Raw genomic sequence first — 17,823 nt, forward strand, 5'->3', positions numbered from 1 at the left:
CGATGATTTCAATCTTTGAATGCAATTTGCACATGGTATTTAATTGGAACGCTGATCAAATGCTCGCGAGCACAAAATTAGACACGAGCATCAAGCACTCTGGGTGCTTCAAGAAGGTGCTCGCGGGCAACGGGTTTAAGATATCTGTTATAAACACACGCAAAAAAAAAAAAAAAAAAATGGAACGTATATAATATAAAGGAAGTGTCGCACTCAGTCAAAGTACTTCTGGTGCTTGCTAACATGCTTTGGTACGGTATCGGTCACTTACATGCTTGGGTATCCTTTTGATCACTCACGAGCTTGCGTATGCTTTGGTCAGTCACATGCACGCGTACCCTTTTGGTCAGTCAAATGCGCGCGTACCCTTTTGGTCATTCATATGTTTGCGTACTCTTTTTTGGTAAAGGATTTTACGGCACTAGTTCGCTGAGGTTGTGGTTTCGTAATTGCTACTACCACTTGACCACGAGGAATTTCTAATGAATTGGTGCATGTCGTAATGTGCCGTGTATGTTTTGTGTACCTAACGTGAAGTTTGTTTCTGAGGAATACTGGTCATGTGTTTCAAGTTGTGCTGCCACCTACAATGAATTCGGAAACAAACAACTCGAATCTTCATTTCCGCCTGTTCGTATTATGCGTGAATATTTTAAATGTTATAATTCTGTGATTGCTCTCTCTCTCTTTCTTTGAAAAGACTTTTTTAAATGGGAAATCTCGCAGAACTCACATTTACGTTTTACCAACCAATTTCAGTGCCAACCACCACTATACCGTCAGCGGGGAACGAACCCGGCTCCTCTGTGTATCACGACGCTCAAACAATCTGCGGCACAGTTCCAGATCACTCAAGTTACCCACGGCATATTTAAAGATCACTTAAGTGGCTCGCGACACGTTCTCGAACCAATGAAGTGGCCCGCGCTCCTATAAAGGTTGAATACCCTTGACCTAAGACAAGAGTTGGAAGACGTTGCTCACATAACCAACCTATCAAGATGACGGTCATGGTCACCAACACGGTCAACATAAAAATGTCAAGGCTGACACGATCGTCCCTTCATAAGTTCGATCGATATTGTTCGTGTTCGGTAGGTGGTCCCAAACCCCCCCCCCTTCCTTTTATTTATAAAAGGACGATATATTCATATATCTTGGTTGCTTGGAAACTATTTGTTTGGAGAAACTATTTCCTAGCTTGCGTCACTCGAATCTTTGACGTCACAGCGGATTCACTGATTAATCGATTTGGTCCCCTCACCCTCTGGAATAGCATCACTGCCCCTCAAACAACCCCAGAAAATCAGGGTCGAACACAGGGCCAATTTATATCAACGGTTTGCACCCACCCCACCTTCCTTTAACCCAGAGTTTCTTAAAATGGGGGGCATCGCCACCTTTCGTCGGAGGCGTCGCAATGAGCTGACGAAATTGATGTGTATGCCTACCTATTCAGTACTGTGAAGTGGTTCTTTTCGACACTAATCTGAGGGAGAAGGGCACGGGTAAACGATAACCAAGACAAGGGAGCCACAGTCAGCCAAAGTTTGGATTCAACTGCTTTTTAGCTCAAGTACTGGGAAACCCAGCTGTGAATGTAGGGCAATATGTCGGAGAGGGTGAATTAGTGAGTGAAGGGTGAATATTTGTTCCGTATTTTACGGGACAAAACAATCGTTTTGCATTATCTTTCTGGCTTCAGGGGGAAGAGGGGGGGGGGTGATCACCTGGGAATTCCTTCCCATATGGATCCATGCCTGGGAAGACCCGAAATGCTACATTTCAAATAAGAATTTAGTGAATTTGTTGTTGAAATTTATATATTTTTGAGAGCTCGCTGTGTGTGGGGTGTGAGAACACACTTTGTAATGGGGAAGACGCCTCTTAGATAGGCTTCAACCAACAATGAAGCGGGCCGTAGGTCACTTAAGTGATCTATAACTGTGCCGCGGGCCGCTTGAGTAATAATCGTCGCGTGTATCCCCATCAAAGTTGAAACCAATTGCAGTGAATTTGATAGGGCTAATAATCGTGGGGGGAAAAATGCATAAATACATTCCAGAGCGAGAGAGAGGGCCATTTGAGTGATCTAGAACTATGCCACAGGTAACTTGAGTGATAAAGAACGTCACGGACCTGTTATGTGCGCTAGAACTGTGCCGTGGATCACTTGAATGATCTATGCTTTGATTCGGTACAAAACTAAATCGCCCATAGCGATAGACCGATAGAAAGTCTCTCGGAAAAATAAATTTGAGTCTGGTCAACTGAAAGAAACTGATCATGAACTGAAGGGAAAGATTTTTATTTTCGCCTTCACTGAAGGAAGGCCATTGCATAAGCAGCTCCACGCGTACAAGGAACACAGTGAATACTACGGACTGATTGCGACCTTAAAAGTATGGATATGTTTGTTAACAAGAGGGGGGAAGGAGGAAAAACATCGTCCAGAGCCTCCTACACAGTCTTGCAGTTGAATGCATAGTCTTAAACGATAACTTTACAGGAATAAAAACCAATTCGTCAAACCTTTGCTTCAAAATGTGCAAAAAGAGCTTTCGACGGGAAAAAATTATAACATTATCCGAAATCCAGATAACTATAAACGAATTTTTATTATTGCTATGATTGAATATTGGAAGAAAATACCTTTGTATGTGCTGTATTAACGAATTTCTTTTAATTTAAATGGTTTTTTAAGGGTGGTAGCAGCTGAAAATTTCTCGGGTAGAAAATTTTTGTGGCCCCCAAAATTTCAATCCTGCATATTCCCCTGCTTGCATGTATATAAAAAAAAATACATTATATGTGAGGAAAAACGAGTCACTAACAAGAGTATAGAAAAGAAAGGAAGGAAAAAAAACAACTTCGGTTCGTAGTGTTACAACGGAGATTTGCGATGATGAGGAGAAAGAGAGGGGAAAACACAGAGAGAGAGAGAAAACTAGATTGAATTCATTCCACTGGCGCATGGACGAAATATTTGATCGTATACAGGGGTTAAATCACTCTACAGAAAAGACGCCTCTTTCTCAGCTCAAACGACAGTAAATTGCCAAACAGTGATGGTAATCTCATCAAACAAAATTTCCCTTTTTACTAAATTTTTCCCACACATTCCGAAAATTGTGCTGCTTTCTATCGGTGAAAATATGCAGTCAAGTATTTTTCACTAGAAAAGCATTGTTTTGCATTTATTTATTTTGTTCAATAAAAATTATTTTGTTTGATGAACTCTCAAAATTTCCCGCAAACGCCAAGAAATTTCCCATGTGCATCAATTTTGGCCGATTTTTCTCACCAGTACGGGAAATTTCCCACGAGTTACCATCACTGTTGGCAAATGACTGTACATTCTGAGTGAAAAAAAAAAATTCAATATGGTCAACGCGAGAAGAAAGACGTCATTTTTAGGGATTTCGAAACGATTATGACATGCATAAACACATGATGTCTCTTTCTTTGGGGAAATCCATGAAATTGGTCGGCCTCGAGCTTGTCCGTCTCGAGTGGTTCACCTTGAATTTGTTGTCGTCTCTCCACCGGCTTTTTTTAACCACCGATATTTTTCAAATGTTTTTTCCCTGCTCCCCTCAAATAATTAAATGTCCTGTAGCGAGTGGCCGTTACGCAGTATAAAAGCTTTTAGCACTTCTCAGAGCAACAAAATATCATTAATATAGTGCAGTGTTTCGTCAACCTGTGGTCCGCGAAGGTGGTATACGTGGGTGGTCCGCAAGCAGAAATTGATTAAATTCATTCTAATAAAACTTAACTCTAACTGAATGAAAAATTGTTCGACTTCTGCAATTTATGTTAGTTTTTTTCTTTGTTTTGTTTTGTGTGTGCATATGGGTTCAAATTAAAAATTATACCTTTCATACTTGCGTTCGACATACGTCATCGTGGAAAATGTCGGGAATTGCGATTCTACGGGATGCGATAAATACGGGGTAGTACCGCTAAATATAGTCAAACATGCAATTTGGTAATTACTGCAGGTTGAGGAAAATGAAGGATTGCTACACACACGAAGCGCAATGAACAAAAATGTATTTCACGGGGGGGGGGGGAAATGTTCAAATGATCAGATGACCATATTTCATTGAGAAAAAAAAAAAAAAAACGTCAACCTGGGATCATAAATGGGGGGTCATGCAAGTATTACGTTAGCATCAAGGGGGGGGGGGGGGGGGGGGAAGGGGGTTTCGGATTTACTGACTTTTGATGACAAGGGGGGGAAGGGGAGTTTGAAGGTTGCTTACGTCATCAAACACCCCTTTTTGAAGATATGAAATATACTAAGCTGCTGATGGGGGGTCAAAAATGGCTGAAAATCTGCTTACGTAATACTTGAATGGCCCCTAGGGTAAAATACAGGACATCGCCAATTGTCATCGAAAACGTTACCAGAAGTAGGCACAATCACCAATTGTTATTAAAATTGCTGGAAAAATTGTGAAAAAAAAATCGTAGAACCTGAAAAATATGAGATGAATATTTATTGTCGTAATTATCATAATACAATTTATATACATACACTCGTGTGCAAAATTAATAGAATTAGCACATTATGTCGAATTTTTGAAAAACTAGTGGGCAGATTTTAATGAAATTTGGTACGAAGTTATAACAGAGAAAAAAAGAGGTGTACCATACAAAATTCATAGTACGTACGCATGATTGTCAGTAAAGTTCGTCATTGAAGAAATGTCCGAAATCCAAGACAACAATAATTTTTCCCAACTCTAAAACAGAACCAAAAAGCAAAAACAGAAAGAATTCTGGCAATTTCGGCGGCTATTGGTCAATGGGAAAAAAACCTCACAAAAACACTCATATCAATAGAGAGAAACTGTTTCAAAGTGGAAAATTTATTTTACGGAAAAAAAAGATTCCAGAAACCCCTCACACACACACAAAGGAGCGCAAAACGGCGAATTTTCCGAAACGTGGGAAGACGCTTGGAATGACGTTAAAAAGGAGGAAATGTCTTCCTAAAGGATGACGACTTTTAGCCCTACATATATGCTATCGTTAAAAGTATGAAATTCGTGTAATCAAGTAATTTTAATGCGTAAAACTAAGGTGACCATACGTACCGTATTTCTCGGGACAGTCTCGGTATTTTCTATTTTTCTGGTGGTTTAGACATTTTGTCGAGAGTGTCCCGTTTTTTACGCGAAGCCTACTTGAATTTTTATTCTTTATTGAAGTCAAAGATTGAAATTATTTTCAAACTCATAAATTATATTATGATAATTACAACTATAAATCAGAATATTATTCTCCCACATTTGTCTTGGTGAACGTTTTATCTCGTGGAATTCATTTTAATCCACTGCAATTCGCAGTAATGCTTCATTTCCCGCCATATTGTTTTTACCGTGATTACCGCAATATTTAGCAACTTTGTTCAGTTTTGGCGATAATTGGCGATATCCGTATTTTCCCGTATTTGTAATTCTAATTTCCCGTATTTCTCTCGAGGAAATATGGTCATATATCATCTTACATAAGATATATCATCTTACGTAAGACTCATTTATATTCTGCGGTTTAACTACACTGCTGGCCACCCAAATTGCAACACCAAGAAAGACAAGAGATATCGCAACAATATTTATTTTGTAGATAACATGTTGACCAAGCATCAAATGATTAAATTTATAGACTTCTGTGAAGTGTGGTTCCTGCCAAAATCAGTAGCCAGAGTAGCCGCCATTGTTGGAGATCACCGCTGCCACACGCCTCGGCATTGATTCAAAGAGACTTTGGATGTGTTCTTGGGGTACAGCAGACCAAGCAGCTTCCACGCGTTGCCAAAGTTGATCTGGTGTGGCAGCTGGGGATGTAATCTGGGTCAATCGTTGAGCAACCATGGACCACATGTTTTCTATCGGCGAAAGATCCGGAGAGCGAGCTGGCCAGGGAAGCAATTCAATCTGGCGATTGACGAAGAACCTTTGGACAATGCGTGCCACGTGTGGTCGCGCATTATCCTGTTGAAATATGGCTGTGGGCAAGCCCTGAAGGTAAGGAAGGACAACTGGCTCCAACACCTCGGAGATGTAGCGCTGGCTTTTTAAAGTACCGGCAATGCGTACTAGAGGAGTGCGAGAGTGATATCCAATACCGCCCCATACCATAATACCGACCATCGTGGTGTTGCAGACAGAAGCGTGACTCGTCAGTAAAGACAATTTCATTCCATTGTGCCGTCCACATCCTTCTTTCATCGCACCATTGGCGGCGTAGACGTCTGTGGTTCTGCGTCAAGGGTAGACGAAGCAATGGACGTCTTGCGGACAGACCACTCTGCTGTAAACGGCGTCGAATGGTACGCGCAGACACTGGATGATGCGGTACAGACTGAATGTGCTGTGCTATGGTTCGTGATGTGGCTGAGCGATCCGTCACTGCCATACGCACAATACGCCTGTTATCACGTGAAGTGGTGCACTGAGGTGGATGCGATCGAACACGTCGGTCCGTCGTACCCTCCTGCATCCAACGATCACATATCCGCATTACAGTTGTTTGGTTTCGTCCAACACGACTACCGATTTCCCTGAAAGATAATCCACAATCTCGGTAGGCCACTATCCTTCCTCTGTCGAACTCGGATACTTGATCATAAGATGATCGCTGTTTTCTACGAGGCATAATTGATCGTTTTTTTGAAAAAACCACAAGAAAAACTCAATTGCCGTACTTCAAATCGTCGAAATCTCCAAGCCTTAAATAGCGCTTTGAAGTGGCGCCACAGGCGCGCGTGATGTGCGTCTGCGCTGCAATTCTAATCATTTGCGTATCTCACCTCCGCTGATGCATGTTGTACATTTCATATTATTTGCATGCTTCCTTCAGGGTGTTGCATTTACGGTGGCCAGCAGTGTAGTTATTTCATAGACTAACGATCCTGTTAAAAGTCAAAAGAGAAGCGAATCAATGGCGGAATCTTTACAAACGTTTCGGACACAAGAGATTGAAGTAAGGTTCAGATCGGAAATTCTGTGATACTATTTCTTGCAGCAACTTCTATCAGCAGAAACCTGAACTGATTTTTTTTTTTCTGTGCAAAGAGAAACCCCGATTTCTGAGAATAACTCTTTCGCAAACAGCATTTCTAAACTATTTACGAACTTACGGGACACTGTTCAAATAATCTTAGCACTGGAAATTTACTTATTTATCCAGTAGCGCCATCTGTTGAGATGACGGACAGTTGAGAGACAGATACAATAAACTTTCACTGTTTTTCGCACTGTGCTGCCATCTATGATAATATAAACACAGCGACAGCGGTTCGAAAACTATGGACAATTTTTTTTCTTCAAAATAACTCCCAAACCATGCAATGACCATACGTGCCATATTTTTGCGTGACAGTCCCGGTTTTTTCTTTTTTTTTTTGACTGTCCTGACTTTTTTACAAAAATGTGTCTGTTTTCACGTATTTTCAACGAATCTTGAATTTCATAATTTCATTCGCCATTGAAATAAAGGATTATTACAAATTATCTTCTCAGCTCTCAAATTATATTATGATGATTGCGGCAATAAATAAGAATATCTCTTTTCGCATATATATTAGTCATGCTTAACCAGCCATCTTGAACGTGTTGTTCGCGAGCACCGAGAGTGTGTTCTATGCTCGTGCAAAATTTCGTGCTCGCGAGCACTTGATCAACGCTTTAAAGGAAACACCCTGTAAAAATTGCTTTCACGGATTACAATATTACAATTAGGCAGATTTCAGGCATAAGTATGTCAAAGTTGCAGTAAGCGGTGCTCCTCTTTCAAATGGGTATAGGCAGTGCTCGCGACTCGAGAAAGGACCCATGCGTTAAACTAGTTATTCCCAATGTAGACGTTAACGCCCCCTGGGGGGCGGTAGAAGCTAACCCATAGGATCCTACGGGTTAGATTGCGTTTGGGGCGATGGGAGAAAAAAATTTCTGAAGAAGGGGGGGAAAGAAAGGTTGGGAAACTGTGTGTTAAACGTTTTACGTTGTAGAATTCATTTTAATAAAACCGTAACTTGTAGTAGCACCTCATTTCCCACCATTGGCGACATTTTAATACTTTTCAGCAATAGTTAGCCACTCTGCTTTATTTTAGCATCATTTTTGGCGATAACTTTTGATGTCCAGTATTTTTCCGTATTTGGAATCCCCATATTTCGCATGTTTTACTAAAAACCTTCGTGTCTTGACATTTTTTTTTTTTTTCACAGCTCTCTGTGACCCCGTGGTGGCTGGTGCAACAAAAGTAATCAAATGATTGACCGTATGAGTGACCAAGCGTGTGGGTGAGAGAGTGAATGGGTCTTTCCTACATGCGCTCACTCAGTCAGTAATTCACCCACTCGCTTGGTCACTCAATCGCATACTCACTTGGTCACACACGCGGTCACTCAATCGCATACTCACTTGGTCACTCATCCACTTACTTGGTAACTCATTCACTCACTTGGTCAGCCATACGAGCACTCACTAACTTCTACGGTGATTCTCCCGTATAGTTGGCTCCATCTAGGCAAAATGCCAGGGAACCAAGTTTCTGTAAACTGTCTTTATGTCACTCTTTTGGTCACTCACTGAGTACGTCAATCTTAATGGCAGCGGAATACCCCGGGGCGAGACCTCTGAAAACTAAAATACGGGACAGCCAACCATCCCGAAAAAAAAAAGTGGTTTTCTTTGAGATACGTCTGACAAATCCAATCACTCTTTCATTGGAGGAGGGGGGAGTTGGGTAGGAATGTACTTATCAAAACGATCTGCTTTTTTTTTACTGGGACCCCCTTCCCCCCCCCCCTCCATCCATTGATAACGGGAACCATTGACACGGACAGAGGTCGTTGCTGCCGCGAATTCCCATCACAGAGTGGCTCTCATCTCACATATTCACGCGTTTTGTTCTGCTTATCCCCTTTCTTCTTCATCACTGATAATACCCACCAGCAAGATCAAAGTACGTTCACGTGACTGTGGGAATTGGATGAGGATTAATCTCTTGTTGGTCGCTCATAAACACGATCCTCCTCTACACTGAAGTCTTATTTTCTTCAATGAGCCTCGATGGCATTTTCGTTTTCGGTTCCTCGAATGTCGGTATCTTGAAGAGTCGTGGTCAGAACGCGTTGACATTAATCTCACATGAGCTCGCAATCAAGAGGTGGACCTATGGTTTTGCCACCTGTGGGCTTCACAAATTTTGAAGCCCTTCACTTACTCTGGTCCAGTTTCCTTGACCAGTTATTCGCCAAATTTCCACTGCCAATACCTCCTACACACTGCCAATACCTCCTACACACTGCCTCCTATACCTCCTACATCTATCATTAGAAGTTATTGGCATAGCCCAGTTTATCCAGCCACTGTGAATACATCTCTGTCTCTAAGTTATTCTTTTGGTCACTCACATGCTTGAGCATTTTCTAGGTCACTCTTTTGGTCGCTCACTGACATGCTCCCTTAATTGCTCTCAAGGTCACTCTTTTGTTCATTCCTTATATACTCTATAGATCACTCTTTTGGTTGCTCATTCACTTGCTCCCTGGCTCTCTAGGTTTTTTTGTCTCTCTCATGCTCAAACACTCTTTCGGACAATCTTTAGATCACTCTCATGCTCACTCCCTCTATAGGCAACTCTTTCTGTCATTCTCTTACTCATGCACTCTCTAGCTCACTATTTTGAATGCTTTTGGTCATTCTCACACTTATATACTCTACAGATCACTCTTTGGGTCACTCTCATGCTCCCACATTCTCTAGGTCACTCTTTCGGTCACTTCTATGCACCCACACTGTTTAGTTCAACATTTTGTGTGTGGCCACTCACTGGCCTGCTACCTTGCTCTCTCCTCTCTCAGTCACTGTTTTGCTCATTTACATACCTACATACTCTCTTCGAAACTCTTTTGGTCACTCTTTCGGTCATTTACATGCTCATACGCTTTCTAGGTCACTCTTTCGATCATTCATTATATGCAGGACTAATAGCGATTTTCAGCTCTCTCCTCAATATTTCCTTCACGTCGGCGCTCCTGAAAAGGGGGGGGGGATTCATAATAGGGCATTTATTGGATCCACTTCAACATGTGACATTATTGTTGACCAAATCCTAAAAAAACATGAAATACTGAACTAAATGCGAATTTTCTTTCGGAATTTACGATTTAAAATAGTCGAGATGCGAATTTCTCGCATCACTTGCGAGTTTTCTGGTTTTTCTCATCGCAGACGGCCATGATGATCATGATGATGATGGGGGACGGATGTTCTTTGTGTGTGTGAGTGTTTATCAGACTTGACCAATGACGCGATGGGTTGCTATTATTATCCCGAAGGACCATATCCATGCATCCTCCATCGAGATGGTAATGATAGTAATGATCGTGTCTTTTCCACGAATGAAATGAAGCAAGAATAAAAACGAAAACCTTTATTCTTTTTATGAAGCCAAGTTCCTGGTCCCGACACAAAAGGATTCAAATTGATCGCCAAAAAAAAAAAAAAAAAAAACATGGCGTACTTTGGTTCTCACAGAGATGATGTCAGCCGTGATGACTGATTGTTGTTATCTTGGAACAGGGATTGGGATTGTCTCGTGTTCTCCGCAGCGATTTTCGTCCCGTTTATTCTGTTGGGAGATATTCTCGCACCCGAAAGGATTATATTTTCCCGTACACCTCGCAAATACAATCTGGAAAAAAAAAATGCTCTGGGAAACATGGTATCAATATCTCCATATCTTGGAATATTTTCACCGCTCACACCTCACAAGGAAGCACAAGGAGCCTGGGCACCTTTGATGGCACCATATAGGCAGGGTCGTCTTAAAAGCGGCATGGGCCCACGGGCCAACTGATTTTTCTGAGGCCCTACCTAGAAAATTCTCGAAAATTTCAATTAGTTCCCATTTATTTGAGACCCTGGATTATATACTACGACGTTATTTAATCCGAAACCCCTCACCCCCCCCCCCCCATCGATGCTGACGTTATACTTGAATGACTCCTAACGTTTTTCATGGCTCATTCTTGAAGAGCGTCACTTATAGTCGGATCCACTGTACTTGCTGTACTAGGAGGAGCAGGGGGGTCTGGTGTCCCGGGCTCCGAACCAGAAAGGGCACTGATTTAAAGTACGACGTCTCTTGAACTGTAGCGGCACCCATTGTGTGTCGAAGCGAGTTAGGAATTTTGTAGTTTTTCCTTCTTTTTCGTGGGTTCCTTCTGAGATATTTATTTAGTGTAAAGGATTTTATATATATATATATATATATATAAAATCCTTTATATATAAAATAATTAATCCTTTATATAAAATATATATATATATATATATATATATATGGGCTAATCGTTTCCTCTGTCGATTGCTGTGGCGAAAGGAGAGATGGATTTGATTTTTCTTCCCGCGTTATGGTTTCTTGTTTTCCGACATTTCCCGAGTTCCCGAGGGGGTGCAATCATAGTCTTACGCAGATTTTCTTGGTGGAGGTGGGTGGAGTCATGAATCAATGTAACAAAAGCATCAATAGTTACAGAATATACAGAAATGATGAATATACAGCTCAAAAATATCACACTAAACAAAAGGTGATGAAACGATTTTCAGAATTAATGAACGAAATTGTTTTCGTCATTAACTAACTGTAACCCGCGGCTTCGCTCGCGTGGATTTGGCAATCTGAAAATTACTCAGCAATGATTCCCCCTTATAACATTTGAGCACATCATGACCACCATAGAGGCTGAACTTTCAGAAATCCCGTCTTAGGATGCGTCCGTATTTCCGATTCGTGAAATCCGCGTCGTCTTCGATTGGTTAAAAACCCGAGAATTTAAACTTCCTTTAGCTATTATCTCTTCATGAAATAAAACTACTGACCAAATGCCATATTTATAGCTTCAGCCTTTTCGGTTCAGCTATAATGAATCAGTCAGGACATGTAATTTTATATGCATAGATAAGTCCAATGTCCAATAATTTTTAGGGGTTCCTTGTTTGATTCGGGGCCTTGGACCCGCTAGGACGCCATCGCCTTCAGACACACTCCGTGAAAATGTCGACGTGTACATGAGCACTTCCGGTTGGTTGGTACCTAGGAGATGGCGGCGCAATTTCAATTTGGGATTAACGTAAAACAATTGACTCGAGATGGAGGAAAAAAACATAAACCAGAAGATCGAATAGTTCGATAACGAACGAGGAAAGCCATTTGCATACCGTTTCTAATAATAGTCCATTCTCGATGAAAACGCGTTGATAAGAATGAGAATTGCACTGCTGTATTCGTCATGTTGCAATAAAATACGGGAAATGCGCAAACTATCCATTTGACATTGAGTGAAAGTCAGTTGACCAGTTGTGTCTCCAAGGTTAACACATTGGACACCTTTACAACTTTCCTTGAAAGTCCTTGGTTCCGGTATCTCACACCTAAAAGATGCGTCGGAAAGAAATGTATGTCTCCGGTAGGTGCCACTCAAAAAGGTGCTGCTACATCTACGTGAATCGGCAACGAGTGCGCATGTGTGGTGATTGTGAAGAGACATCGTATGGTAATTTTTACTGTATTTTTCTGAAGCACGAATTTTCCAGGACGGGAAGCCAACCATGGTGATGAGCCAACTCGATTTTTATTGTCTCTGCAAGTATTACGAGAGTATCTACACGTCGAGGGGAAGTAATTAGATTATATTCGTTTAAATTTTCGTACGAAACGAAATCCCACGCTAATCAATAACTTTGGATGGGAAGGGCGAAATTTAAACGAATATATGTAAATTTTCATAAGAAACGAAGCTTGTGGGGGGGGGGGATTAAACAAATATACCCTGAACTTTTATTTAAAAAAACGAAGCCCCGAGGTAAGAAATAATTGCAAAATTCCCAGTGGAACTAGGGTTCTACCGAGAAAATTTTTACGTTTGAGTGTTGGGGGTCTTCAGTTAGACTGTTAACTACTTGTGTTACGCCTTGGCGTGCAATTCCTTCGTGGCGTGGAATTTTCTCTTACGATTTGGGACACCGCATAGTAAACAATGCTAGACGGCCACTTCGGTTCTAGTTTCATGTCTTAATCGGCACATTTGTGTTGTGCCTTCTCTTGTTTCCGTGCCTGGGCGAACACTTCCGTTCTGGTTTGTGAGCCAGGACGGCGATTTTCGCTCTAGCTAGCGTGCCTGGGCGGCAACTTTCACTCCGATTCTCAGAAGTGTCGAACTGGAACTTCAAGTTCAGAACTCACATAATTAACGCAATTTTAACAACAATCAGGTCAATTTTCATTTGATCCATTTCGATACAGATTTCGGTCCTTCAGTTATCTGACATTTTGTATCCATTTCCTGTTTCTGTGTTGAAGGTATCTTTCGCCTTACCCGATCTAACTTTACGAGGTTTTGACTGACGCGATTATTTTGCAGAACTAATCTATCTCGTAAAATCAGAGAGAACATCTGAACACGGATTTGCTTTATCACGGGGATAATCTTTGATTTGAAGAATCCACTCAAGCTCAGCAATATTTTAGATTTTTACTTTTGTGTCTATTGAGAATTTCAATTTTTTAACTATTGTGTTTTTTTATATTCTTAGAGTAAATAAAACATCTCAATCTTCGGAATAATCTTGGAGAAATTTTAAACGAATCTACCCTAAATTATCTTAAGTAACGAAGCCCTACGCGGTAACCAATAATTAACGAAAAAATTTAAACAGCCATATCCAAAATATCTAAATTTGTACAAGAAACGAAGCTCCTCGACAACCAATAATCTGTGAACATTTACGGTATATTCTTTAAATTCCACCCCCCCCCCCATAAAGAACGAATCCCTTCGGTAACCAATAGCTTACGAAAAATTTAAATAAATATGCCCTAAATTTTCATAGGTATCGAAGCTCCACGGAACCTATAACAAGTGTGGGGGAATTTTAACAAATATAACCCGTATTTTTATACAAATAAGTCCCACGGCAACCAATTACCTATGGAAATTTATAGAATATTCTTCAAACTCTTCTTTCCCCCCCAAAGAAACGAAATAACTAAGGTAACTAATAGTTTACGAAAAATTTTTATGAATATATCCTAAATTTTCATGCGAAACAAAACCCCATTGTAACCTACACTGGTGTAAGAAATTAAGAGAATTTGCAGACTTGGTCGATTATCTCTAGAACTACTATACCGATTTTAATGAAATTTGATATGTTCATACATATGTTCATATGTGGCCTCGCGTTATCGTCCATTAAAATGAACTCAGGACCAACCGCACCCCTGAAAAGGCGAACATAGGGCTCCAAGACCTCATCCCTATACCTCACACCAGTCACAGTGCCTCTTTCAAAGACATGGAGAGGTGTGCGGCCTACCCAGACCATTAAACCTCTTCCGCCATAATGGCCGATTTCGCGGACATTGAAGGGTAGGTAGCGGGTCCCTGATTCTCTCCATATGAACGTACGGCGAGAATCGGTGCTCAGGCTGAACCGGGACTCATCAGTGAAGAGAACGGTCGCCCATTGATCCATACTCCAATCTCTATGCTCTCTGCACCATGATAAACGGATTCTGCTGTCCGTAGAAGTGAGCGGGACGCAAACAGCAGGTCTTCTTGCAAACAACCCTCTCTCATGAAGTCTTTTGGAAACAGTCACCCTTCATACACGGGTTCCTGTGGCTGCATACAAGTCATGAGAAGCTGTAGCACTCCTGTTACGCCTCGCTATAATCGACAAATGGCGATCTTCTCTGGCCGTCGTGGCTCTTGGACGACCTTGCCCAGGCTTTCTCTCGATGGATCCGGTATCCTGGAACTGTTTCCATATGTTACACACGACGCTGGGCGTTAAATTGAACTCTACAAATATGGACTTGAGATTGGCCTGCTTCTAGCCGGCCATTATTGGCCGTTCATAACTCCCCCTCCCCCCCCCCTTAAGAAATGTGCCCGATGCCATGCGTTCATAATCCTAGAAATTCGTAAGATGAGTTCGCATACCTAGAAATGTACGAGAATAGTTCGTAACTCCAGAAATGGGAAAGATGCGTTTACAGCACTAGAAATGCGCAAGATGGTTTGTTTCATGATCCCCTAAACATCCGCGAAAGTCGTTCGCATTCCCAGAAATGCGCATAACATGAATAGAATGCGCAATAGGTGTTTGTAACACTAGAAATGCGCATAACACGAATAGAAATGCGCATAACACGAATAGAAATGCGCATAACACGAATAGAAATGCGCAAGATGGGTTCGTGGCCCCCTGGACATCGGTGAAAGTCATTCGCATTCCCAGAAATGCGCATAACACGAATGGAAATGCGTGAGAGCCTGCGCGCACTCCCAGAAATGCGCATTGCACGAATAGAAATGCTCAAGATGAGTTCATAGTCCTGGAAATGCGCAAGAGACGTTCGTGGCCCTAGAAATGTGTAAGAGCCGTTCTTACTGCTAAAAATTCGTGGTGAATGCGTGAACCCCAACATCTAAAAATGTGTTGTTAAAAATGATTGTGTGCTCTCATGAATGAACAAGGAGCTTGCGTTACACTTTTATTTGCGTGGGGTCACACAGCTAATATTTCTCCCCCTCCCCATCACTAGTTAATTTTACGAGTAACTCTTCAGAGGTCTGTCTCGTACGAGGGGTATCACGCGTATCACAGGTCTGAGGGCCCCTCTTCCCATTCTAGAAGAATTTGGCTCAAATCACGTAATCACGCGGCATAATTTCAGATATCACGTGAAAATCCTCACAGAGCCACCTCTCGTACACCAATTCGTATTCATCGCGCTCCGTTAATGATAGATAGATTTCTATGATTGATGGTCAACACTCATGATAATTGTTGTTGAATAATTGAACCGGTTATCACCTGCCGGCGGTGCATCTTCGATGGACGGACGACCTTCAAGAGACGATCCAAGATTAGTTCAACTCCATCAATATTAATATTGTTACGTTATGTAATTAGTTAATAAAATGCACGATGAGCGATTGGTTGGAGGCCATATTGGTGACAAGGGCATCATATAAGAAAAAGAAGAAATATCTTACGTAAGTTGGAATTTTTTTCGCACAGTTTCTTTCCGGAGAGGAAGAAGAAGAAGATGGCGACACTGTCGAGAGACCGAATGGGACGGCGTTGACTGGATTTGATTAATGATGTCTTCTGCGATTTCGGCAATAATATTAGACTGTGACAAAGTATCTGCAGTAGGTCAAAAAGAAGCTCCTAACCATTCATTAATTAACTAATTACACGTCATTATGTGTAATGATGAATTGATTCTATTCGAATTGCCTTCTCGTTGGTCAATGAGTTTCGGAGGCATTTTTTCTCATTGACGGTGTAGACCGGGCATTTTCAACCTGTTGCTCGTGAGCACCACGGTGTGCCAAGCGTGCTCAAAGCTTGTGTCCGGTTTCGAGCTCGCAAGCACTTGATCAACGTCCCAATTAAACATCCTGTACCAATGCATTACAATTATCCTGATTCAGGCATACGTGTTATCGAATTTGCCTTAAGAGGGTGCTCTTCTTCCGATAGTGGGTGTAGGCAGTGCTGGGGACTCAAAAAAGTTTGAAGACCACCGGTGTAAACTTTCACATCCCATTGTTAGTATAGTCTGTCATACATGCTCAACCCATGGTCCCATGGGCGGATATACGGGGGGGGGGGCATTCCTTCCCCAGCGTCAAAGGTGGAGTCGATTGATCTAATATATATATGAATTGACATCATCATCGTGCCTCCCCAGCAATAATGACCGTGTTCCCCAGACTTCCAAGTCTATCTCCGCCTATGCATGGTCCGCTGGCCAAATGTGGCTCTCGGACCATGATATGACTCGCTATGCAGTCCAACATCACTTAAGATGGCCTACAGCACGTTTACAAATCACTCAAGCATCCCTCGGCCAGATCTTTCAAGTGGATTGCGGCGCATTCCCAGATCATTTGAGTGACCTACGGCATATTTACAGATCACTTTGGTGACCTACTGAATATTTACAGATCACTTGAGTGACAGGGAGCACAGTTCCATAATTTAATTGAGTGACAGGGAGCACAGTTCCATAATTTAATTGAGTGACGGGGAGCACAGTTCCATAATTTTAATTGAGTGACGGGGATCACACTTCTTTAATATTATAGTGGTCAGCGGCGCATTCTCAGGTAACTTTATTGGCCCACTGCATATTTACATATCACCGCGGCACATTTACAGGTCATTTGTGACTTGTGGAGCTGTTCTAGATCACTTAATTAATTGGCTCGCGACAACTTTTCGATTCAATTAAGTGGCCCGCACTCTCCTAAAGGGTGAACACTTTTGATACACGTAGACACCAGCACCCGCACAGTGTTCACCGGATGAAGTTCGTATTCTGTGGTTTTCCATATTTTAAATTAAAGATAGTCTACCCTTAAAAAAACAGCAGACGTTTCGTCCAAGTTGTGGGCATATTTTAGTCGAGCTATATCAAGTACACAGCATGTCATTGTCACTTTTTAGGAAATTGGGGAGGGTGTAGCCGAAGAAAGGCTGCTTTTCTCTAGACCAGCGGTTGTCAATCTTTTTTGACTCGAGGAGCCCTTTCTTGTACATAATGTTTATGGCAGAACCTTGTAGGCCTCTCTTATTTACTCTTATCTATCAAATTTACTGATTCATTTTATAATGAGTCGCCGCGGAGCCCCTGGGAGGTGCACACGGAACTCTTGGGGCTCCGCTGCTCTAGACCATAGTTTCCCAATATTTTTGGTCCCATCGCCCCCTTCTTCAG

The sequence above is a fragment of the Pholcus phalangioides genome, unplaced genomic scaffold (assembly GCF_987345545.1).
Source record: "Pholcus phalangioides strain wild (caught in Gottingen) unplaced genomic scaffold, Ppha-v1.0 ptg000020l_1, whole genome shotgun sequence".
Lineage (NCBI taxonomy): Eukaryota > Metazoa > Arthropoda > Arachnida > Araneae > Pholcidae > Pholcus > Pholcus phalangioides.